Raw genomic sequence first — 24,178 nt, 5'->3', positions numbered from 1 at the left:
CCTTATTTAGTTCTGCTTGTAACAGACCTAGCAACACTATCTAGACAGTTTCCAAACCCAGATCTCATCTCCTATCATTTAAAAAAACCATTGTTCTCTCTTTACAACTGCAGAGGTCTTGCAGGGAATAGGTACATTGTATCACTTTGCACAGTTATGGAGGAAAGAAAAGAGAATTATCTATCATTTGTTTCTCCATCCAGACAAGTCAAGCTAAGTTATGATGAGAGTGGTGCAGCAGTCATGATCACCTACCGTTTTATAGCTGATGTGATTGTTTTTATGAAGCCTATAACATTTTTAACAGTGCTGTTGTGCTGATCATAGTTCTTGCCTCAGCAGAACAATATTACTACAGTTAAGTCAATTCAGAATGCAGGAAAGGCTTGCTACTGACACGATGTGAGAGGAAATCTTAGAGAGGATTCTGTCCCCACTCCCCAGACAGAGAGTGAACGAGAGAGAGAGAAAGAACAGGGAACACCGAGTTGGTCAGACCCTTCTATGAATTCATAGACTTTTCTTTGGCAAGGTGAAGGTCAAGGACAAGACGATGGCACTTCAGGTAGATAGCAGCTTAACATTTAGGGTGACTTTTTTTCTGCTGTTCTAACTAGTGTTTAGGTGAAGGGCATAAGTATGACTGAAAATAAGGATTGGAGGGGAGAGAGAGAGACATTTTTGTTCAGCTTGAGTTCCTAAAACAACCCCCTCTAACTAGAATTTACACAGGAGTCTGATAAAGACCTGGCAAAAACCCCACACAGAAGGAAAAGTGAGGTGGATGGGTGTAGAAAAGGTAATAACATCAGAGTCTTTGCCAGGCCTTTAGTGCTTAATTCTTCTGCCTGCATACTAATGGCCCTTGTATAATTGCTTATCTGATTGTTCATGTTTCTTCACTGCTAGTAGGTATAAAATGATTGTAAAGACCTGAACAACTTTTTTCTGTCTTCTGGTAGGGCCTGGTAGCTTGCAACAGTCTTCTCCCCCTCCTGATGGTTTCCTGGGGCACTCCACCCTTTTGCAATCTTTGGAGGAGAGCAGGATGAGAGGAGGGAGGAGTGGCAAGCTCAACCTATTCCTCCATTCAGATATTCCCCATGGGAGTAGGCTCCCATGCATTTCATGTCATAAATATAAAGGGAAAGGTAAACCCCTTGAAAATCCCTCCTGGCCAGAGGAAAAATCCCCTCACCTGTAAAGGGATAAGAAGCTAAAGGTAACCTCGCTGGCACCTGACCAAAATGACCAATGAGGAGACAAGATACTTTCAAAAGCAGGGAGGAGGGAGAGAAACAAAGGGTCTGTGTCTGTCGGTATGCTGCTTTTGCCGGGGATAGACCAGGAATGGAGTCTTAGAACTTTTAGTAAGTAATCTAGCTAGGTATGTGTTAGATTATGATTTCTTTAAATGGCTGAGAAAAGAACTGTGCTGAATAGAATGACTATTCCTGTCTGTGTGTCTTTTTTGTAACTTAAGGTTTTGCCTAGAGGGATTCTCTATGTTTTGAATCTAATTACCCTGTAAGGTATCTACCATCCTGATTTTACAGAGGTGATTCCTTTACTTCTATTTACTTCTATTTCTATTAAAAGCCTTCTTGTAAGAAAACTGAATGCTTTTTCATTGTTCTCAGATCCAAGGGTTTGGGTCTGTGGTCACCTATGCAAATTGGTGAGGATTTTTACTAAACCTTTCCCAGGAAGTGGGGTGCAAGGGTTGGGAGGATTTTGGGGGGAAAGACGTGTCCAAACTACGTTTCCCAGTAAACCCAGTTAGAGTTTGGTGGTGGCAGTGGATATTCCAAGGGCAAAGGATAAAATTAATTTGTACCTTGGGGAAGTTTTAACCTAAGCTGGTAAAAGTAAGCTTAGGAGGTTTTCATGCAGGTCCCCACATCTGTACCCTAGAGTTCAGAGTGGGGGAGGAACCTTGACAGCTCCCATGCATTTCCATGTGGCAACTGAATTAATGGACTCTAAATAAAGAAGGTCAACAGACCCACCAAGTCAACAGCCTGGGTCTCTCCTGTCTTGCACCTTGTTCAACCGTTTATGCTTTATGCAAAGAGGGTATAAAATGGTACCAAAGCAGGACTCTCCACTCACTTTCACCAATGGTAGCACTTTATACACACTTTGCAGAGGTGTAAAGGACTAGAGAGGAGGCAAGAAATGGAGGATCAGATGCCTGGGGCTGATTCCCCTTGCACTTCCAATGATGTAATTCAGGAGTATCTCCACTGAAGTTGTGAGTGTTATGCTGGGGTAAAGGGGAGAGAAGAATCTGATTCCAAGCGTTCAGCCTGTTACCCCTCAATAGTACCAATGTATAGCCCCTTTTGCTTCAGTCTGTAACACCTGGTCCTCAGTATTATCTGTGTCTGCTTGTGATCATGATCCAGTACCATCAGCAGAATAATCAGCATCTATGTTGAACAGTGTGTCAATGTCTGACCCCTTCCCTGGTGCCTTGAACTGTATTATCGAAAATTCATTTGAATTTTTAATGCAGAAGTGCTATCATTTGTAGGTAGAATTGCCTGTCTGGGATGTGGACAGTGATGTAGAAGCTATACTGCCCTTGTCTAACCCCACTGAATCTGGTGATTACCCTTTGTAAAAGTTACCACTTTCTCCAAAATACATTCTGGATTTAGTGTCTGCTGCTGCTTCTTCTGACTCTGTGTTTGTTTGTTTGTTTTGTTTTGTTTTTCTGGGAGTTGTTTTGAGTAGATATTTGCATAGATAAAGAACTCTGACCTGCAAAATAATAATGTGAGACAAGGTGGGCGACATAATGTCTCTTATTGGACCAACTTCTGTTGGTGGAAGAGACGAGCTTTTGAGACCTCACTCGCCTTGTCTTGCTCGTATCCTGGGACCAACACAGCTACAACAACACTGCAAAGAGTGGTATAATATTTTAAACATAGAGATGGAAGGATACTTGGAGGATGAAAGGTGCTATATAAAATGTCTGTCGTGCTATATAAAATGTCTGTCCATTCTGTTTCGCATTGTTTGTTTTTGAACTTGCAGCATTATAATTGCATATGGGATTTGAAAGTTTACTGAAGGTCTACTGTACATTGTAGAACTGGATAGATACTTCTCTACCAATATCCAGTCATGTACAGCTGCCACCAACATACTGTAAAACAGGAGGTAACTGAAAATAGATGAAACCTGGATGACATGGGACAATAGAGAGCCTTACTACTACTTAAAGAGGTGCACAATTAATATAATGTCTACAGCTCTCACTGAAAGGTAAATATCAGGCCAAGTCTGAAGACTGAATATACGTTTTTATAATATATTCCATTTTATATTATCTTCCTTTCCAAATGATTTTGATAAAGACAGACCATGTTTTAAGGTATAATCAGTGCATTTCTTGGTTTGTGCGCTTTGGTTTTGCAACCTCCATGTTGCATTACTTACATGCTTGGGTTTTGGAATATACTATAGATGTATTTATTATAGACTCTGGACATGTCTGTATATGGATATAAATATTGCACAAACAGTGGGTACACCGTAGAGTGAATATGTTATCAATACTACAGAACTGATCCTCATGCTGTCTTTTCTGCCAGTTCACGTGGATGCCCATTGCTATGGATTTGACATACTAGGGTCTGATGAACCTATGAAATGCTGAGCATCTGCTGCTTCCGCTGATTTAATTGGCAATCAGGAACTTGCATAATCTGGCCCCTATGTATCTGCAGTGTCGGTGGTTGCAAGATTTTTATTGTATGGCCTTAAAAATACTACTGTTCTCTTTGTCAAAATATGTTGCTTCATATGAGAGATGAAACAAAGAAATGATGCTGCTGTAGATTAAAAAAAGCACAAAGAGTAAAGAGAAAGCTGTGCCCAAGGCATGGGCTGCACTGTAGATGTTTTGTAAGCAGGCTCTGGGGTCTATAGGTTAGCAAAAAGAAACTCCCCTGGGAGCTGGAGATGAACAAGGATTCTGACTTGGGCTAAGCCACTGGCTCACCACGTAACCTTAGGCGGCTGGTTAAAGCTCCTTGTTCTCTCAGTTCATCTGGAAAATTGGATGAAAAGCAAGACATCACTAAATACCAGATGCTGCATCTGAACTGAATTTTCCTAGATAAGAAAAATACAAACAAATATGCTTTTTATAAAAGCCCAGTATGCTAATATGAGAACACCACAACACAAGCGGAAATGTGAGTTTGAGAGCAATTGTCTTTCGCTGTGTTTAATGTATCTCAGTTATAAACAGTTTTGTGGTGATCTCCTTGAAAGTGTAGGGTGTGGTACCCCTTAAAATGTCATATTTCTCCTTTGTGCTGGGGTCGCCCTGACTTTGTTCACTGGAGAAATTAAGCTAGGCAGAGAAAGACACTGATTCAGAATCTCTCAACAGGACTCTTAAACACTTTGTACATTGGTTTCTTTACTTAATGTTTATAAAATGAATTGTGGTCCTTGGATGAAAGGATGGTGCAGCAGTGTAAATATTATTACATAGATTCTTCTGTTTCTGATTAACACATTTAACAAAGGCAAAACAGGATTTAAAGATTCTGTTGACATAATTATAATGAAAGAGCATAGACAGCCTGCCAAAATGGAGAGGGAAACTCAGAAGGACTCATGTGGGAGAACAAAGGCTTTAAATGTGGTACTATTCCACACTTCTACCAAGTGCATTGCCAACAGGATACATTTGTACACCACATGAGCACTTACAAATGCACATACAGAGGGTTTGGAGTGTATGTAGTGATAGCACTATACCCATAAACATTCATTTCAAGATGCATTTGTGCATCTGGTATAGGCTGGCTAATTGTTTTTAGGATAGTTAGACAGTTTTTTTCTTAAACGTTTTCAGTGTCAGTTAAAGCTGCTGGCTTTGAGAGCACATGGGACTGAACGTTAAAGATAATTAACTGCTGAGAATTGATCTTTCCCTGACCACGAAGAAAACAAAAATGGAAAAGTTTAAAAACTGGCTGATGTAACAAAGGTGGTGAGTATAAAATGAGAAGTAACAGAGGCAGTGTATACAGTACATGAAATAGGAATTTATTCTGCGAAATTACTACTCTCTCTATAAAATTTCTCTTAAAATACATTTCCCTAGACTGATCAGTCTCCTCTGAGTACTGGTTAAGTTGTGTTATCCACTATACACTCTTTTCCCTTCCCCCTTATGATCTGAGTCATCCATTTCTTTAACTGGAAGATGGTAATTGTACATGAAGAAAATCATATTGCCTGCAGATCAAACAAGAAGTATTTTTCTTTAAGTGCCCATGAGCAACATGATGTTAACAGACATTTCAGCCAGAGGGATGTTTTATTCCCTGTCCTCCATATCCAAGAAATGCAAAGCAATAGTTCTGGAAGACTCATGACCTTTTCACCATGAGGGTGTGTTCAGAGAGGCATTCCTTTTCCTACAGGTCAGGCCAGCTCCTTTTGCAAATGGCCCCATTTAAAATGCAGAATAAAGTTGGGTGTGAAGTCTTCTGAAGGCCTTGCAATGAGATACAAGTTAAGAAAAGTCTGGTACAAGTCAAGGTCCTTGGCTCAGTGATGCTATGGCAGCTGTAGAAGACAGGAGGTCTGTGAAATAAACTCTCTAGAGTTCCCCAAGCATTCAAAAACCATGAGTCAGGCTCCCAAAATCATGAGATTGGCTTAAAAAGTCATGAGATTTTGTAAATAATTTTGGGTCCTATGCCTGATGGCATTGGAGTCCTTAGGGCACACTTGGGGCATCTTTTCAAGCTTTTCTCTGCAACCATGAGGGTTAGAAACCCTTTTTAAAAAATGAAAGCTGAGATTCTCACATGAATCCTGGAGCTGGGCCTTTAAGAAAACCACCAGATACTGGGAGTCTCATGATTAAACCATGGAAGTTAGCCCCACTGAGAAGAAACTGTGGTGGATCAAGGCAGGATCTATGGATTCTGGCTTAGGGCTGGGAGGGTGCCTATGGACACCCAGAGTTTAGATCTAAGGATAAGCCGTGGAGTGTTCACTGCCGGAGTGCTAGGGTCCACTGTGGGGACTGAGAAAAGAAGGTTGCATTAGCAGTGTCGAGGACCCAGAGCTCCATGAACACTTTTGAAAGAGGAGGCTTTTGTTTCATTGGGAGTGGTGGGAGGGTTGTAGTGAATCTGGGCCCCAGTTAGGCTCAATTCCCCCACTGGAAGGAGCCCTGATTCAGGAGGTAATAAAGCCTAGCCTGCCACAGAGATTGTAAATGGAAAAAGTGAAACATGGGCATAGCAAGTGCTATGTGGTGTGGAATGATCTTTCCTAGGGGGAAACATAATAAAATAACCTGCTTCAGTGTTGCAGCTGGGGTTCCTGAAGCATTTGCGTCTGTGAAAAGGTGAGATAACTGGCCCCTGAAGCAACAACAGATGAAGCTCTGGCTGTTTTGTTACAAATGGTTGATGACAGGACTCAGGTGTCCCTTCTTGGAAAGGAGCTTTCCTCTACCTCTGATGGGACAATTTCACGGTGGAGTACAGAAAGGCTTATTCTGCCCGCCACCCCATTTTTATTTATGCTGCAGTTATGATTTATGGGATACATTAAGATCTCTGGTGGTGCAATTTCCAAAGAGAGGTTAAACATTTCTGTCCCCTCCCTGCCCTCAAAATTCCCCTCCTAGCCCTCTGCTGTGAACTTTGGACCAGCTGTCTCCCTACACTGTCACTGGATATACAGGGCAGGTAGGTACTTCTGCAAGGAGAACTGTGCTTTCTTTTATTGTAAGCACATATTGATAGAGCATACCCCAGGCATGTGACAGGTCATATTTTATTCAAGCAGTGGGGGCAACAGATAGTTAAAAACATTAGGACAAGTGCACAGTGTAAATAGTCAAACACTTTCTTTCATTAGAACAAGGGTATGGCAGCATGCTCTGTGAAAGCATCCACCTACTTCTCAGTCCATGAGACACTCCTCAGTTTTTGTGATGTTGTTGTCAAATCTCAAGTTTGCAAAATAAAGTGTTGGCTCCAGCTATAAAAACTAACACACACGTATGTAAATATAAAACGTGTGAGTATGGATGACAGAGTGAGTGTTAGTGGGCTTGACCTGTACAATAGATAGAGGAATATCCAGTACCTGTAATTATGTACATTTGAGAACTAGGGACTGGAAGACATAGTCCTAAAGCAGTGAAGAAATTTATTGTAAGGAATCTCCTGGCTCAAGTGAGTACCTCCCTTGTTACCAGATGTGCCTGTTACTTTGGGGTATGCTCATTTGTTAGGATTACTCTTCTGGGGTGGGGAGGGAGGGTGGGTTCTGTAATTCTATTAATGTACTGCTTGTGTCTCTTGTGTGTTCATATGGAGCTCTACTTCTCCCTTCTGCAAGTCCCCTCCCAATGAAGCTATCCTGCAGGACCTAGGTTCTCCAGGGCTTGGTTCCTCCAGCCCCAGAATCAGATGAATGAACACACACACACACACACACACACACACACACACACACACACAAGTCTGAGTGGACCGGGTCAATCAGCACTCTCAAGCTGACCCCCGCATATGCCCCTGGTCTCAATAGGCTGGGCCAAGCAGCACTTTCAGCTGCCACCTTTATATGCCACAGGTTCAGCACGTCCCTATCCCCACTTTCACGTTACAGTTATACTGGTAGAAACCCACTTGATGAGCAAACCCCACCGTATTTTTGGGCACTACAGGGATCGTTAGCTTAGGTAAAAGAAGCGTTGCTGTAGAGTAAATGGGGAAGCTAAAACCACAAAAGAGTAAAGTTCAGAGAGAGAAGCAACCAGCTTAACCATAAGAGTTATTTATTGAAGAATATTGATAACTACACAAGGAGGGCAAAACAAACATAACAGTTCCATTATTAAAGGTTAATACCTGAGGTAGAAAAGAAAACAAAGAGAGAGAGAGGGAGATCTCACCCACTCCACGAGGCTTGAACTGGTTGGGGTTCCCTGGTGATGTTGGTAGCTCAGGGTCCTGAGTGCTGGAGACAGGCAGACCCCCAGCATGATCAGTCAGGAAATGGAGTCCCAGTGGAACTGATTCGGAGTTTGGGTCCATGCATCAGAAAACTTACTTGGGCATAGGTAGGGGTTTTCCTAGAGAAACAGCAATGGTTCAAGGGAGAACACTAGATTTGTTTAAGGGTAAACTGATGACTCAAGGGTTTTCTTTAGGCTAGACAATAGGAGCTGATCACTCTTGGCTATGGGTGGTGGTTTCTTCCAGGGAGCTCACAGTGCAACTAGGCTGCTTCAGTATTTTGGATATCAGTCAAGGATTCATTACTAGAATTGATGTGATAACTGCTGAGCTGGGTGTGTGCAGGCATAGGTTCATTAACATCTGGAGCAGAGCTCCCCCAGGATGCAGTGCTCCCCTGCTTTTCTGGTCCCAGAGTTCAGTGCGTTTCTCTGTTCTCCGTTCTCCATTCTGTATGCTAATGGAGATGCCTTAATCTTGTCACCCTTGTCAGGAGGGGTCTAGGTGTGTCTCCAAACGCCCTTCACTGCTCTCTTCAAGACTTTTCTCTGATCGGTTTTGGTTCAAGCAGAGACTGGTGTGTGTGGGGGGGTGTCTTTCATGAGTCAGACAGGCTGGATACTGCACCCTGGTTTCCCAAGAACACAGAGCTGACTGGTATCACTCTCCCACTGTGGTGGAGCTGAGGAATGGGGGCTAGCCAGTGGAGAGCACAATTATCCAATTCAACATCCGGTCAGTACAGGACATGGGGAAGGGAGGGAACAGCTAGAGATCAGAGATGGCCAGGTTCAGGAGAGCTGAGGCTCAGGTTTTTTGGGAGCAAGAGGCTGGAGGCAGCAGCCTGGGAGCTGCCTGTGCAGGGGCGGGATGGAAAGCTGAAAGCTGGGTAGGGAAGCAACCAGTTGCTGGCAGAGGGGCAGTGGAAGCCACACAGGGAGATAATAGGAAGTCACCTGCAAACAGTAGGGATGGGGGGAAACTGTATATGTGCTGGCAGCAGGTGCGGCACTGGGGGAGGGCGGGATTACAGGGGCTATACCCAACCTCAAATTTGCTTTAGTTCCCCTGTAGCCACCCTGGAGCGGGGGCCGCTCTCCAGCCACCCAGCTCTGAAGGCAGAGCAGAGAGAGCAGTGACTGCTGGCTGGGCGGAGCACCTGGGGAGCCCCAGGCATCAGCAGCAGGAGGAGATGGGGGAGTACCGTGGTTGCCTGCACCATGGCACCAGCCAGCATAGCAGCTCTCCTGTATTGCCCATCTTTGGCTTCCAGTCTTTGACCTGGCCTGGGGGTGGGATGTCGGGGCTGGGGGCAGAGGAGGAGGTGGGGCTGGCACTTATGTGAGGAGGAGAAGCGGTGGGGCCATGGAGAGGGGCAGGGCCTCATGGAAAGTGGGGGCACAGCCCCCCAATTTTCTGTCTATCCCACCTCAGGCCCCCACCCTGGCACAAAGCTGGTGCCACCCCTGGCTGGCAGTGCAGATAAATAAAACAGTTATCTTCATACTAGGGCTGGCTGGAAAACAAGAATTGTGTTACACAAGAAGTGTTGAGATTTTGAAATTTGTTTTTGTGCCACACTGGAATGAAAGCAAGACCTTTTAAAAAATTTCTTGAAAAATCACCAGAGATAGCAGGCTAGCCCAGAGTAGTGAATAGCCTTTTGGTTTGGAGACTCACCTGGTATGTGGGAGGTCCAGGGGCAAATTCCTCTGCCTGAGGCTCCCACATCCCAGGTGAATGCCTAAACCATATGGCTATTCTGATGTCTCTTTCCAGTCTCTTCCCCCACCCCATACATATTCTTTTAGTATAAAATGACTCCAGTGAGAGTGTATTCCAAAGAATTCTTCTTCTAACACTCCACAAACTGTTAGGCTGGCCCCATGCATAGTGGTTTATAATGCAAGTCAGAAATCTGTTATGTTTTGGCAGAGCCAGCAAAAAATTGTTTGCCCCAAATTGCCCAGGCTAGCCCTGCACATATGTGAGATTGATGAGGCAGAGGAAAGAACTGAAATCCAGAAGGTTCTCTTGTATATCGTACTTTTCAGCTCAGGCTATATTTGTAGAACATAAAACATGATTTATCTGGAGTATTTTTGGAATAATCTACAGTTATTCTACTGTGCCCACTAGCACCACTGTAGTTATGGGCCTGTCAGTGTTGTAATTATTTACCTTTGTTTTCAAGGTTTTAAACTTGGGTGTAAACATTCACTTTTGGCTGAAACTTGGCAGACAAGTGGTTTGGTTCTTAAATGTAGTGCTACGGGAGGATGAGTGTAGCATGTAGGGTTCCCTACTCTGGCCTAAAAAATGTGCTGTAACCCTGAACAGGAGGGACCACTTCTGCGGGTGAGAGGGTTGTTTAGTCCCCCAGACTTATCCAGTCCTTGGCTTCGCTTATAGACCTTAAGGACAGAAGAGACCACCATCATCATTTAGTCTGACCTCCTGCACAATGCAGGCCATACACCATCACCCACCCATTCTTGTAGTAGGCCCATAACCTCTGGCTGAGTTTTTGAAATCCTCAAATCTTGATTTAAAGACTTTAAGTTGTGGGGAATCTACCATTTAGTCTAGTTCAAGCTAGTAAGTGACCTGGGCCCCATGCTGCAGAGGAAGGCAGAAACCACCCCAGGGTCTCTGCTAATCAGACCTGGAGAAAATCCCTTCCTGACCCCAAATATGGCAATCAGTTAGACCCTGAGCATGTGGGTGAGACCCACCAGACACCTGGGAAAGAAGTTTCTGTAGTAACTCAAGTGCCCTCCCCATCTCCTGCCCCATCTCTGGCCATTGGAGATATTTGCTAATAGCAGTTGTGGATAAATGCCACTGCAGGAAACCTCATCACACCATCCCCTTCATAAAATTACCAAGCGCAGTGTAACAGACGGCTTGGAGGGATGGGCAGCCTAGTGGTTAGAGTGCATGGCTCTCAGCCCCCTGCTTAGTTGAGGAGCCTCAATCTTTAAGGCCAGGGAAGGTTAGGGGGACCTGGGCCCACCCTCTCCACTAGATCCCAGCCCAGAGCCGTGTGTACATCAACCCCCTGAAAGTGGGGAAGGGTCCTCCCAGCATGGAGTCGAAATCCACTGCCTTGGACTATTTCCTACCAGTCTGTTCAGTTTGGGACATAGCCCCTATAGTCAAGTTTGCTGGATGTCTTGCTTTTTGTCCCCTCTTGGGTGGCACCTTGCCATGGTCCCAGGCTCCCCACAATGTCTCTGGGGTTCACTCCTTCAGTTGCCTCAGATGCTGGAAGCACCTCGGTTCCCTTCACAGTCTCCCTTGGCTGGGGAGACAGTGTTTACTCCCTGTTGGCTGCCTTAGCTGGCAAGATAGTACTTTAGGTAGGGGGGCAGCTGGCTCCTACCTCTTTCCCAGTCAGCACCAAGCTAAGCCAGGATCTCTTCTTTTCTCCCTGCTCCAGACCTGGCATTGGCTGCAGATATAACAGGGTGGGGCTAGATGGAGCATAGGCGTTCTTTAACCCCTGCTGTGTTGGCTGGCAGTTTCTCTGCTTCATGACATTTAATCTTGAAGCAAGTTCAGTTTTTTGTCCCCACTGCTCCCCTTTGAAGGCTGTTCCAAAATGTCACTCCTCTGATGGTTAGAAGCCTTCATTTCAAGACTAAACTTGGTGACCAGTTTATATCCATTTGTTCTTGTGCCAACATGGGCCCTTAAGTAATTCCTCTCCTCCCCTGGTGTTATTCCTCTGATGTATTCATAGAGGGCAGTCATATCTCTCCTCAGCCTTCATTTGGTTAGGCTAAACAAGCCAAGCTCCTTAAATCTCCTCTCATAAGGTAGGTTCTCCATTCCTCTGATGATCATAGTACCCCTTTTCTGCACCTGTTCCAGTTTTAATTCACCTTTCTTAAATATGGGAGCCAGAATTGCACACAGTATTCCAGATGAGATCTCACCACTGCCTTGTATAATGGTACTAACACATCCCTATCTCTACTGGCAATACCTCACCTGATGCATCCTAGGATTGCATTAGCCTTTTTCACGATCGTATCACATTGGCGATTCATAGTCATCATGTGATCAACAAATACATCCAGATCTTTCTCCTTCCCTTTTGTTTCCAACTGATGTGTCCCCAGCTTATAGCAAAAATTCTTGTCAGTCCCTAAGTGCATGACCTCGCACTTTGTACTATTGAATTTCATCCTATTGCCGTTACTCCAGTTTTCAAGGTCATCCATATCTTATTGTATGGTATTCCAGTCTTCCTCTGTGATGGCAATACCTCCCAACTTTGCGTCATCCACAAATTTTATTAGCACACTCCCATTTTTTGTACCAAGGTCATTAATGAAAATGTTACATGAAATTGGTCCCAAGACTTTTCAGCATGACCCTTTGTAGTCTCCCCTTTAACCAGGTCTTTACCCATCTTTCAATTCTCACATTAATCCCCATGTTCTCTAATTTATCTAATAATTTCCCATGTGGAACTGTGTCAAATGTTTTACTGAAATGCAGGCAGAGTAGATCTACTGCATTTCCTTTGTCTAGAAAATAGCTTATTGAAGAAAGAGATCAGGTTGATCTGGTACAACCTACCTTTTGTAAAACCATGTTGTATTTTATCCCAATTACCGTTTACCTCCATGTCTTTAATTACTCTCTCTTTCAAAATTTGTTTTAAGACCTTGCATCCAACTGAGGTCAAATTAATAGGCCTGTAGTTTCCTGGATTGCTTTTTTTTCTTTCTTAAATATATATGCTCTGTTTGCAATTCTCCAATCATAGGGCATGACCCCCACATTTATAGCTTCATTAAAAAATCCATGTTATTTGGCTTGCAATTTCATGTGCCAGTTCCTTTAATAATATTCTTGGATAAAGATTATCTGGGTCCCCTGATTTGCTCCTATTAGAGTGTTTGTGTTTGGTTTCCACCTCAGATGTGTTCATTTTTATTTCCATATCCTTGTTCCTGTTAGCCACCCTGCCACTGTCTCCAAGCTCCTCTTTATTCTTATTAAAAACTGAGGCAAAGTATTCACTGAGGTGTTGAGCCGTACCCAGATTATCTTTAACCTCCACTCCATGCTCAGTTGTTAGTGGTCCCACTTCTTCTTTCCTAGTTGTCTTTTTATGTATATGGCTAAGGAACCTTTTAGTATTGGTTTTAATTTCCTTTGAGAGGTCCAGTTGTGCTTGGATTTTGACCGTTCTCACTTTTCCGCTACACTTTCTGGCCTGCAAAAGGTAACTTTCCTTGCTGATCCATCCCTTCTTCCATTCCTTGTTAACTTTCTGTTTTCTCTTAATAACCTGTTTGAGATGCTTGTTCATCAAGTTGGGTCTGCAGCTCTTCCCTAAGAAATTTTTCTCCTTGCTTGGGGACAGTTAGTGCTAACTGTAATGGTGATTATTATGATATGGTCACCTGTCCACAAGGAACTATTCAGATACCAGCTCATTTTATGTAGGCCTGTGAGCAGTAGAGAGCCTCAGAAGGGGCCTAAGAAGACCTGAATTCTGTGGTCAGCTCTGGCACTGACCTGCTGGGTGATGTTGAGCAAGTCACTTCCCTCTGTGTGCCTCAGTTTCCCCTTCCATCCTTAGTTGCCATGTGTACTTAGTAGGACTGGTTGAAAAATTTAGAACTAAGCATTTTCCCATCAGAAGATGGAGTTTTACCTAAACCTAAATTTTCTGCAAATAAAGATTGATTCCATTGGAATTTTCCTTTGGGAAAATTGAAACCAGACATTTTGTTTTGGTTTGGTGATTCTTTCTTTCCTTTGTTATGTACTTTGATGGCAGAGAAATAGTTAACAATGTTGACATTTAAATCATCATCATTGGGCACTTGAGTTGACATGATATAGAGATGGCGGGGGCGGTCACACCTCAGAATTAGAGCCCTGCAAATCTTCGGCTATCTGCATCTGCGGACCATGTTTGCAAATCGCAGATTGGATGTGGATTTAAATTTTGTATCCGTGTAGGTAGAGTTATTGTTTCAGACTCTCTGTGGACATCATTGCATCAGTCACACTTTGTTCATATTTTGAGCCTTTGTTGGCAACAATAAGAGATAGAGGTTTACTTTTTGAAACTGAAATTTTAGGCCTTGTCTACATGAAAACATTTTACTGATTTAACTAAATCTTTTCTTAAATGGATTTACTTAAATTGGTGTAGGCAAGGCCTTAGATTCTGGAAGCAGCTGGGGGTGGGTGGGGGTTCACCATCCCTCCACCCCCAATTTCAGTCCTGCTCAGCTTCTTTGGAGGTACTTGCTTGGAGATTTCTGGATGAAAGACATTAAGTATTATCTAATTCAGGGAGGGAGGCATTTTTAAAATCCTGGTTTCACATAGATATTAAGGTTGGAAGGAACCTCTTGAGTCATCTTGTTTATGTTCAAGCCCTGCTGCTTTTGAATATGGTACCTTGATTCTGGAGATCCTTTTCCTATGTACAGACCATACAATGAGATATAAATATATACGGTACCAGCCAAGTAATGTGTGTTTTCTATTCCTGTTCACTCTCAGTGATGCACTGAAATTACAGAAGGCAGCCTTAAATGACACTTTTCCACTAGCTCATCACAGTTCTACTTTGCATTCATAATTTTTCTGTGCTAGCACTCTTCACTAATGCAATAGCGAGTCAATGCAGAAATATTTTTTCATTGCTTTTGTCTCTCCCAATGTTAAATCAAGTTAAAAGGACTCTGTAGTGACTTATTTACTTTCTGGAAATTAATGACATATTTGTAAGTCAGTAAACAGGCATAAATTCTGTTTTTCAAAATATTTTGTTTATCCCCTACAACATTTTGTTTTAAATTCACTCCAGTGACTCATTTGTTCTGCAGGGTGTTGTAGATGTCAAAGTCTGGAACTTAAATACACTCAAATAAAACACACTGTCTCAGGACAGCAACAGTATTAATTTGCGCCTGAAGGACCTGAACCTGCATCCTTTCAAGTCAATAACAAAGCTCCCATTTACTTCAGTGGTGTAGGAGCAGGTCCTTTATGCAAGCTGTAACTAAATGAATGCGGGGGCTGTTGGAGTCCAGGTCCATCCTTCTCTTTTTTTATCCATCCTTTCACCAAAGGTCCAAGAATCTTTGCTATATTGGCTTGAAGGCATAAGTTTTAACCAGTGTGGTCCAAGCTGCAAAATTTGGTTTACAATTCAGACTCAAATTTCAAAGCTCAGGAGTGTTCAGACTTCAGGTTTTGTTCCAGGCATATATTTTAACTGTCTTCACTAATAGGTAGGTGTCTTCAACTGCACTTTGTTAATTAATGTACATCCTTGACATGGTGAACATAAAGGTAAGATAAAGGTTAATACATGCCTCCATTAAAATAGCACTATGCATTCTGGTTGGATAAGTCTACTTATCCAGAAGCTACTAGATCGCACGCCCTGGTTCTCATGGGTGACTTCAATCATCCTGAATCTGCTGGGAGAGCAATACAGCGGTGCACAGACAATCTAGGAAGTTTTTGGAAACTGTAGGGGACAATTTCCTGGTGCAAGTGCTGGAGGAACCAACTAGGGGCAGAGCTCTTCTTGACCTGCTGCTCACAAACCGGGAAGAATTAGTAGGGGAAGCAAAAGTGGATGGGAACCTGGGAGGCAGTGACCATGAGATGGTCGAGTTCAGGATCCTGACACAAGGAAGAAAGGAAAGCAGCAGAATACGGACCCTGGACTTCAGAAAAGCAGACTTTGATTCCCTCAGGGAACTGATGGGCAAGATCCCCTGGGAGAATAACATGAGGGGGAAAGGAGTCCAGGAGAGCTGGCTGTATTTTAAAGAATCCTTATTGAGGTTACAGGGACAAATCATCCCAATGTGTAGAAAGAATAGTAAATATGGCAGGTGACCAGCTTGGCTTAACAGTGAAATCTTTGCTGATCTTAAACACAAAAAAGAGGCTTACAAGAAGCGGACGACAAATGACCAGGGATGAGTCTATAAATATTGCTCGGGCATGTAGGAATGGAATCAGGAAGGCTAAATCACACCTGAAGTTGCAGCTAGCGAGGGATGTTAAGAGTAACAAGAAGGGTTTCTTCATGTATGTTGGCAATAAGAAGAAAGCCAAGGAAAGTGTGGGACCCTTACTAAATGAGGGAGGCAACCTAATGACAGAGGATGTGGAAAAAGCTAACGTACTCAATGCTTTTTTTGCCTCTGTCTTCACGAACAAGGTCAGCTCCCAGACTACTGCGCTGGGCATCACAGAATGGGGAAGAGATGGCCAGCCCTCTGTGGAGATAGAGGTGGTTAGGGACTATTTAGAAAAGCTGGACGTGCACAAGTCCATGGGGCCGGATGCGCTGCATCTGAGAGCGCTAAAGGAATTGGCGGATGTGATTGCAGAGCCATTGGCCATTATCTTTGAAAACTCATGGCGATCGGGGGAAGTCCCGGAAGATTGGAAAAAGGCTAATGTAGTGCCCATCTTTAAAAAAGGGAAGAAGGATGATCCTGGGAACTACAGGCCGGTCAGCCTCAACTCAGTCCCCGGAAAAATCATGGAGCATGTCCTCAAGGAATCAATTCTGAAGCACTTAGATGAGAGGAAAGTGATCAGGAACAGTCAGCATGGATTCACCAAGGGAAAGTCATGCCTGACTAATCTAATTGCCTTCCATGATGAGATAACTGGTTCTGTGGATGAAGGGAAAGCAGTGGATGTGTTATTCCTCAACTTTAGTAAAGCTTTTGACATGGTCTCCCACAGTATTCTTGCCAGCAAGTTAAAGAAGTATGGGCTGGATGGATGCACTACAAGGTGGGTAGAAAGTTGGCTAGATTGTCGGGCTCAACAGGTAGTGATCAATGGCTCCATGTCTAGTTGGCAGCCGGTATCAAGCGGAGTGCCCCAAGGGTTGGTCCTGGGGCCGGTTTGTTCAATATCTTCATTAATGATCTGGAGGATGGTGTGGATTGCACCCTCAGCAAGTTTGTGGATGACACTAAACTGGGAGAAGTGGTAGATACGCTGGAGGGTAGGGATAGGATAGAGAGGGACCTAGACAAATTGGAGGATTGGGCCAAAAGAAATCTGATGAGGTTCAACAAGGACAAGTGCAGAGTCCTGCACTTAGGACGGAAGAATCCAATGCACCGCTACAGACTAGGGACCAAATGGCTAGGCAGCAGTTCTGCAGAGAAGGACCTAGGGGTGACAGTGGACGAGAAGCTGGATATGAGTCAACAGTGTGCCCTTGTTGCCAAGAAGGCCAATGGCATTTTGGGGTGTATAAGTAGGGGCATTGCCAGCAGATCAAGGGACGTGATCGTTCCCCTCTATTTGACATTGGTGAGGCCTCATCTGGAGTACTGTGTCCAGTTTTGGGCCCCACACTACAAGAAGGATGTGGAGAAATTGGAAAGAGTCCAGCGAAGGGCAACAAAAATGATTAGGGGACTGGAACACATGAGTTATGAGGAGAGGCTGAGGGAACTCGGATTGTTTAGTCTACGGAAGAGAAGAATGAGGGGGGATTTGGTAGCTGCTTTTAACTACCTGAAAGGTGGATCCAAAGAGGATGGATCTAGACTATTCTCAGTGATAGCAGATGACAGGACAAGGAGTAATGGTCTCAAGTTGCAGTGGGGGAGGTTTAGGTTGGATATTAGGAAAAACTTTTTCACTAGGAGGGTGGTGAAACACTGGAATGCGTTACCTAGGGAGGTGGTGGAATCCCCTTCCTTAGAAGTTTTTAAGGTCAGGCTTGACAAAGCCCTGGCTGGGATGATTTAGTTGGGATTGGTCCTGCTCTGGGCAGGGGGTTGGACTAGATGGCCTCCAGAGGTCCCTTCCAACTCTGTTATTCTATGATTCTATGATTCTAAGTTCTGTATGGTGGTGACACAGTGCAGCAGAATGAGTTGTAATATGGTTAGAATCCTGGCTAGAAGCTCTTCCCACTCTAGCATCTTCCTGTATCCCCCCACTTCCTAAAACTCACTCGTTTGGTAAAAGGAACAAATTAATATATTTTCTCTGTTGGACCCGTCTCATATTTGGAACTGCATTTCTTAAGACGTTTGTATGATTAGATTGTCCAGTGTTATGATTTCACTGTATTTTCAATAACTGTAGATTTTTGTTTTTCGGGCCCTGTTTGAAGTCACTACCCTTCTCCACATATGATTTAAGCTAGGCATTCCTTGACTACATAGCATTACTAATAAACCTCCATGCTAACCTTCAGACTGCCTACATTGTACTAGGTTTCAGAGTAGCAGCCGTGTTAGTCTGTATCAGCAAAAAGAATGAGGAGTACTTGTGGCACCTTAGAGACTAACAAATTTATTTGGGCATAAGCTTATTCTTTTTACATTGTACTAGGCATTCATTCATTTTACTCACTGTGATTTCTTTGGGAAATCAACAGGCTGCCTCACATGGCATAAACCTGCACATAAATCAGCAAGTGTCCATAGAAGTGTTGGGCTCTTCTTCACAAATGCACATAGTGATACGCAAATGCTGCTATCAGGATAATTTAAATTTTCGATTGGTGATCCTAGCAGCTGAGGGTGCTTGGATGCATGCTTTGGAATAGATATTTGTATCTAATTTTAGGCCTGTGTGTGATTCACAACTAAAGCAAAGACAAATGCATAAGTTGTGGCAGATTAAAGTTGTCTCACTGTTTCTCTTGAAAGATGCAACACTCTCCTACAGCCATTGGGGAGTACAGACATTGAATAATTGTGAGAAATCCAGATCATCCTAAAACCTTATATTTGGAGTCTGTCTGAACAAAGCTACTAAACTTGAACCTTTCAGATTCTAATTGGCTCAAGTTGTTTTTATTTTTAAAGAAATATTTTTCTCACCCTTTGAACATCATAGCATTAAAAGGAGAAGGCTCATGGATAGTGGCAGGTCAGGAAACCCAGCTCGTTCTTTTCAGAAACCATTTTAACTGTCTGTAGCTTATGATGGAATTATCTACATTCAATTCAGACTTATGCCTTTTCACTCACACTATTAGACCTAAATAATTTCAACAGCCTTTCAACCAGTTAAAAACTTTATTTCAAACAAAGGTTTTCCATTTCCTAACAAAGGTTCAGTTCTTGGGATGTCTGAGTTAACGCTGATTCTTATTCTACCCAAATGGGCTCATCAAACTCTAGAGGTAACCGAACTTCAATTACAACTTTTATAACAAGAATATTAAATGATCATTTGAAGTCCTGCCACAATCTCAAAAATAATGAGCCACTGGAAATTCCCTTTGTGGTTGCAAGCTTGTTTTAATTTTTTAATATAGAGTCTAAGACCTTCTACTTGTCATGGAAAAAAAAGAAAAGCTCCGTTGTCTTTTCCATGTCATAAAATAAGTTGTGAATGACAGGTCTCATTAATTGTTAAACCTAGAGTGCTCTGGACCACCCTGAAATTGTTATTGCATCTTATTTTATGGCCATTTTGCTAGATTTCAAACCAGTGGGGTGACTTATCTGTATGCCCATTGGATTTTAAAATATTTTAATTAGTATTTTAAAACTACAAACCATTTTGCTTTTAATAAGGACATGGAGTTAATGTCCAGAACCAGATTTTGTAGACAATAGTGATATTTTATATTTCTTTAGAACTTCTCATCCAGAAGTCTCCCAGAGCAGTTTACAGACTAATACATATATATCCAGAGATTACTACCGTATCATTAATGGCTGAAGTGCAGCCACCTTTGGGATGTAATTTGAGAGCTATGCAGCAGACAGTAATGTCATATAGATCCATTTTGGAAGGAAGTGAGGAAGAAAATGTTGCTTGTCCAAGAGACTCATGGGAATCTGAATGGATGCAAGTGTTCACTATCAGGATCTCAACTTTACATCTTGTGCAGAGTGCACCTCCAGCATCACTCTGTCCCCAAACAGCATGCTGGGGCAATGGTTTCGTCCTGACCCAGTAATGAATCTGGACCAAGACCCTTGATCCCAATAATCCTCCCCGCCCCCAAAGCTTTCTGGGTCAGCCTCAGCATGAAAGGTTAACTCCAGTGACCTGCTCAAAGAATTGATACCCTTAAAAAGAAATGTTTGAGTGAAACTGCTGTGGCACATGGCACAATAGCTCAATACATGATAGTAAATTTATTTAGGATAATCTGTATGTGGTATTGAGCAAATACTAACTCAAGACTAACAAAAGTGATTCTGAAGACTCCATAAGGACAATAACTGGCTGGCTGCCACCCATTCTGGTTATTAAACAGAGCTTCTGTAATTTGTTTCTTTACTATCACAGGCTGGACACACTGAAGCTTTCATTGAGCTATTGTTGTCAGTTTGTGTATATTAATACATTGCAGTTTCAGAATACTCAACACTACAGTATAGTTTTTGTCTCGTTGAATACTTTATAATTCACTATCATTTGTATCTATAACTAGTGAAAACAACGAGGAGTCCTTGTGGCACCTTAGAGACTAACAAATTTATTTGGGCATAAACTTTCATGGGCAAAATTTATTTGGGCATAAACTTTCATAGCACTGACTCCCCACTTGGTAAGGCAACTCCCATCTTTTCATGGGCTGTATATATATATACTGCTTACTGTATTTTTCACTTCATCAAATGCATGGAGTGAAAAATACAGTAAGCAGTATATATATATACAGCACATGAAAAGATGGCAGTTGCCTTACCAAGTTGGGGGGGGGTCAGTGCTAACGAGGCCAATTCAATTAAAGTGGAAGTGGCCTCTTCTCAACAGTTGACAAGAAGGGATGAATATCAATAGAGGGAAAATTACTTTTGTAATGCTAACAAGGCCAATGCAATCAAGGTGGACGTCGGCCAATTCCAACAGTTGATAAGAAGGTGTGAGTAACAGCAGAGGGAAAATTATTTTTTGTAGAGACCCATCCACTCCCAGTCTTTATTCAGCCCTAATTTGATGGTGTCCAGTTTGCAAAATTAATTTCAGTTCTGCAGTTTCTCTTTGAAGTCTGTTTTTGAAGTTTTGTTGTTGAAGAATTGCCACTTTTAAGTCTGTTATTGAGTGTCCAGGGAGATTGAAGTGCTCTCCGACTGGTTTTTGAAAGTTACAATTATTGATGTCTGATTTGTGTCCATTTATTCTTTTGTGTAGAGATTGTCTGGTTTGGCCAATGTACATGGCAGAGAGGCATTGCTGGCACTATAACTAGTGAGTTTCAAAGGCAATACATTGAGTCATGTCTCAGAAGACTAAATCCTTCCTTTAGGGTTATTAGCAAATCCTGCGCTGATGTCACACAGGCACTGAAATATCTCCCAGGTTCAGGCCTCATCTGTCTTCCTTTACATGAGCTCAGCAGAGTTCTGTGTTAAAAATAAACAGTGTAATTATATTTGTTGCTTCAGAGCCCAGGGAAGCACATTCAGGGTTAGATGGAATGGCCATTGTGGTATGAAAAGAAAATCATTCAACAAGTTCAAAGAGAGAGAGAGAGAGCCCCCCAGCCACTGGCCAGATCCTTGATGGTTTCACTCTCTCTTGTCCTGCTGGGATTTTGGTTTAATCCAGTGTGTATTACTAGCACCTGAACAAGCATTAAATCAGCTGGTGGATTCTAACCTTTTGATTGAGGATTTCTTTTATGGTTAGTTGGTTTGGTTTTGGAAGCTCAGTCTCCTTGGGATTGTCTGCACAGAGCTGCTGTGTGTTTCTCTCTCAGGTGTAAAATACTCTTCAACCATTTACCTTCCCTACCCTTTTTCTAAATGGTGTTGAATCCACTCTGATAAACCCTCATGTACCAGGTGGGTCAGAGCTCAGAGAGGGGAGGGCTGAGGGGCTGCGGAATGTACACATTTGCTTTCCCATGGGAACAAAACTCCTTTCTCATAACTATCATAATACCAGCCGTTTGGGGAAATCTGTCCCATTCTAAAGGGAAAAAATTGCTCTTCAGCAATACTTGTCTAAGTCCCATGGATAATCACTCACTAGCACTGGGTGATTCCACTAGAAACAGGGAGACCTACCTAATTTAAATCTTTAATTTGGTGGCAGAACTTCGTTGAGGGATGCTTGTGATCCCATTCCAGCACACTGCATAATAAGTGAAGAGATTTACAGCTTTGTGTACATGTAGATGGGGAAGCTGCACTAAAAACACTGGGAGTAAGCTATGATTTATTGTTTCCTTTGGGGTGTGTGTGTGTGTGTGTCTATATATATCTGAGTGTGGGTGGGTGGATGTGTCACTGACCCATGCTGGACCTTCTGAAGTGTTTGGACAGGCACGTTTTCTCTTCTGGGACCAAAGTTGATTTTTAACATTTTACCCGGGCAAATTAATCTATTCCAAAGTAACACTGAACCTGTGTTAATTAAACATATCTCCTAATCTTCAGATACTCACAGCCCTGGAAAAAATTGGGCTGAACTTGCCATTTTGAAACAGAAAAGACTTTCTTCATTAGCTACTACCTGAAAATAACATTGAAACTTCAGAGCTGAAAATGTTTTCAATATATGCTTTCAATTTATTGGTGTCTGCTGCTAAATAGAATGTGTTTTACTGTGCTGACTAGCAAAGCACTGCATAAACAGGTCTGTGATGGGTGTCCCAATAGCCAGCAGTAGGATATAAAATTAGAGGTGTTAATTTGATTTAGAGCCATTTGCCAGATCATGGTGAAAACAATCTAGGAACCTAGTTCTGCAAGGTGCTGAGTGCCCACTGAAGTCAATGGGAATTGAGGAAGCTTAATACCTTGCAGGCTTGGCCCCTAGCATTGCTGGCTGCTCTGCTTTTGCTCCCAGCTTAGTGGAAGCCTGTTGTCTTAAAATATCACTTTCATCTTATTTTCCTGTTCTATTTTCCTTTTTATCGACCCTTTGTCTAATTTTGCAGCCTATGAACTGGTGCAGCTGCCTATTTGTTTCCATATCATTCAGACAGCAAGTCATCCAGAGATGAGGCAAACATGCAGTTTTTCATTTTCCAACGTAGCCAGTTGATACCTGGCACCCTCCACAGCAAGGCCATTTGCAGTACCCACTATAAAAAGAGATAAATGGCGGCAGCAGCAGCCTTAAGGCTGGAGAATGGTCAAGGTAGCTTGTGTTTTGTGTTGGTAGGAGAGTGGAGTATCCTTTATGTCACCTTTATTACTTTGACGGCAAACACTTCGTGTGCTAGCAGCAAAATCAGCTACTGGCTAATTCTGGGCAGGGTCATCAGGAACTGGAGCTGAGGGGCAGTATTAACCTTGTGAACTTGGTTTTGAAAGGATGACTTTTTCCATCTAACCACTTCACAGTCAGACTGAGGTCATGCATCTCAGAATAGTGGTGTCCCATTTAACTGAGTGGGTAACAATAAGGATGACAATAAATGATATTTCAAAGGACAAATAATGCTTTTAGGATGGAATTAACCCTCATGCATCAAAAGGTCTATGTCCTTCTTAGCTCTTTTTTGAGACAGTAAGTGGGGCTTCAGTGGTACAAAGACCTTTTAATGGTTCTACGCATTAGGTGAATTTTACCCTTGTTTATCATCCTTTATATTAAGCAGCATAACAGGATTTATAAAGAGAAAGGGAGTCTAGGGAAAAGATGTGTTATATTGCTGGCTAATATAACAGGCAGAGAAAGAAATGCCATAGAATAGAGTAGAGAAAAAGAAGAAAAAGCAGGAGGAAGAGAGTTTATTACAACTCCCACTGTGAAACATCATGTATTTCACTTCAAACACGTAACATCTTGTGCATCGAATCTTCCCTGATGGGTTGTGCTATAATCTGTATTCCCCTTATGATCCCTGATCTTAATTATTATATTTCACTGATACATCAGTGTTCATAAAAAAGTCAATTGGAGCTTTGCCTGAGTGACAACTGCAAGATTGGGCCCTTTAAGACTTTCTTCAGCTTGTTGTAATGGTTTATCAAGCCCCTCTGCTCACTTTACATAACCACTAGCTACTTAAAATTATCCCTCTTTAACCAAATATTCCTTCCTGATAAACCTGAAATAACGTTAAAAAAGCATTTTTATAATGGTGCATTCAGTTGCCAACTTCTTGTGTAATGTAACTGGTTTAAAAAAAGTGAACTTGAATATTTGTGTGTAATGTCTCCCAGGCTGTCATATGAGTATGATTGCATAACACA

Source organism: Natator depressus, chromosome 2 (genome assembly GCF_965152275.1).
Source record: "Natator depressus isolate rNatDep1 chromosome 2, rNatDep2.hap1, whole genome shotgun sequence".
Taxonomy (NCBI): Eukaryota; Metazoa; Chordata; order Testudines; family Cheloniidae; genus Natator; species Natator depressus.
The sequence above is the reverse complement of the archived record's forward strand: the minus strand, read 5'-3'. Positions refer to the sequence as shown.